Source organism: Hydra vulgaris, chromosome 12 (assembly GCF_038396675.1).
Source record: "Hydra vulgaris chromosome 12, alternate assembly HydraT2T_AEP".
NCBI lineage: Eukaryota > Metazoa > Cnidaria > Hydrozoa > Anthoathecata > Hydridae > Hydra > Hydra vulgaris.
The window spans coordinates 9,600,001-9,602,500 of NC_088931.1; the positions used below are offsets into that span (position 1 = coordinate 9,600,001).

Here is a 2,500-nt window from a genome sequence, read left to right on the forward strand (position 1 = left end):
AAAAAAGAAAGAGATGCAACTTTATGATGAAGGGAAAGAGGCTCAAGCTTAGCAAATAGAGTTGGTTCAACTAAGTTTACAATGCGTTTACAGTGGTTCCAACTACATTTACAATACCTTGACTAGGAAAGAAACAGCATCATTAGAAGAATTATCCCAAATATGACAACAGTATTCCATACAGGGACAAATAGAGATTTGTAGAGGTGGAGAATGGAATCAAGAGTAAGAAAATTGCAAGCACGATAACGAGAAGCAACCTTAGCAGATGCTAATTTAATAATCGATTGTATATATGGTTTCCATGAAAGGTCAGTAGTAGTATATAATTCAAGAAGGCGTAAAGAAGAAGACTTAAAATCTTTTCTTTTTTTTGTGAAACTATGTTGTTCTTTAGTGATAAGGCCATTTTAATTGCAGAATTTCTTAATTCGATTGTGTATGATGCTCTCTAGGACTAATTTTGAAAATAGGCATAGCTTTTAATCTTTTTCAGAGGTCTGGAGCAATGCTTTATTTAAGCAATTTATGGTAAACTAGTGTAAGATGTGTAATTAAGGCAGTTGCATATAATTTTAGGACTCTTGGAAGAAGCTCATCAATACCCATTGGTTTGGATTATTTAAGGCTCTTGAGCCTGCATTGGACATCAGTAAATGCAATATTGTAACAACTTATGTCACAAGTAAATTTGGTTCTTTTTTTTAAACTTTGACAGTTAGTAATTTGGAAGTTCTAAAACAAAACAGATTGGATGTAATTGGTAAAAATTCTTGGTAACATAAGATTGGAAGTAGTTGTTCAGAATTCTTGGTAATCAATTTTTTCTGTAGTTATATGGCCATTTTAATCTTTTAGTGATTTATGTATTTGTTTGGAATCAACCTTTGGGAAACCACTGGGAATATATCTCTCGTAATTCTGTACCGCTTCTCATACAATATTACCCACATTCTTGCATAGTATTTTATACTCTTTTTTAATTGCCTTGTAAGTCTAAATGACAGCTGCTTGGTATTATGCCCAAAGACTGTGTTTTTATTTAACTGCCTCTTATACTTGTGGAGTAGTCCAAGGTTCTTATCAGCGTATGACACAGCAGTTATTGGGTTGGTGTAAAAATATCACTAAATTGATGATCTACCAAACACCTTTAACTCTAATTGGTTTCTCTTCTGAAACATGTTATCTCCACCACCTTTAAAATTGTTATCAATGATATTCATGAATGTATACAGCATGTATCATCCATGGATATCATTGATGATACATACTGTATATATCCATGGGTGTATGAATGTATCATCTTCTTAATATTAGGTATTTAAATTAATTAGTACCTGCGCATGAGAGTTTGTTACATTATTATTTACTAATTAACATAAGAATTTTTTTAAAATGATTTTAATGAGCAAGAGATATATAATCGGTAATCATTTTTCTTTTTTCAAAAATCAATCTAAACAAAATTGCATCAAAATAGAGTCCTGTATGATTTAAAATTGCCACTATGCAACAATTTTGACATGCATCATATCTTTGCAAACCTTTACTGTGACCTTGCTGATTTTCAACCTTCAAGAGTGTTATAACTATATGGTTAAAATTGCTAAAAGTTAAATTACAGCTTTTGCGTACAATTTAAGTTGGACCAAGACTAAATGAAATAAAAAGATTAAAGTGACTGAAAATAGACCAATTATAGATGACTAAATGCTCACATTTTAGATGTAGTTCGGCAAGGCATTAAAAAGCCAGATTTATCCTGTTTTATCAAGGTAAATATTCCTTCTCCAGAATTGCTCATTTTCAACTTCTAATGTAAGTTAAGTTAAAATTAGCTGATCATGATTGCATATCTAGTAAATTACTCTGTATTGCCTTTCTTTAAATAGCTTTATGAGCAATTTTTTACTACTGCATCAACATGTATAGTACCATCCAGATTGCTTTTTACAAACATCCTACCCATTTCTAAATTTTATAAGATTTCTCTACCAATTTACTATTAACCTTTAACATCAGCAACATAGGAATTACTTGAACATATTGTCTAATAGCCAATTTGATTTATTTGTGTGTTGACCAGATTATTCTCAAATACAATCCTAATGTGTCAAATGGAAAGTGATTTACATTGGCCACGTTCCATACCAGTTATCATCACTAATTTTTTAATAAAATTATTCTTAATAAATATCTTTAAATGTTTGAAAAATGGTCTTAATGCTTATATCTTATTACCTTGCTTACCTCAGCTCGCGGTGCTCCCTCTAGTCTTTATGTTATCAGAGAAAATGTTCATTCCCATGAAAGTAAGATTACTTTAAAATAATTATGTTGAATTTCTTGTTTTACATTTTTTTATATTGCTTGCTTTATATATTATAATGTTTTACATATTTTCAAATCAATTTTATTAAAGATTTACATTTCATTATTTGCTTTTTTGTACTTTGCTATTTTTCATTTAATAAGTAAAGTTTATATAAATATATAT

The 2,500-nt window shown here is 29.8% G+C and overlaps 1 protein-coding gene across 2 annotated transcripts in view; it reads left to right on the top strand.

Moving 5' to 3' along the window:
• Positions 1–2,500, top strand: part of LOC100214490 (COP9 signalosome complex subunit 5) — a 26,442-nt gene that overhangs the window by 23,670 nt on the left and 272 nt on the right. The window lies entirely within an intron of this gene.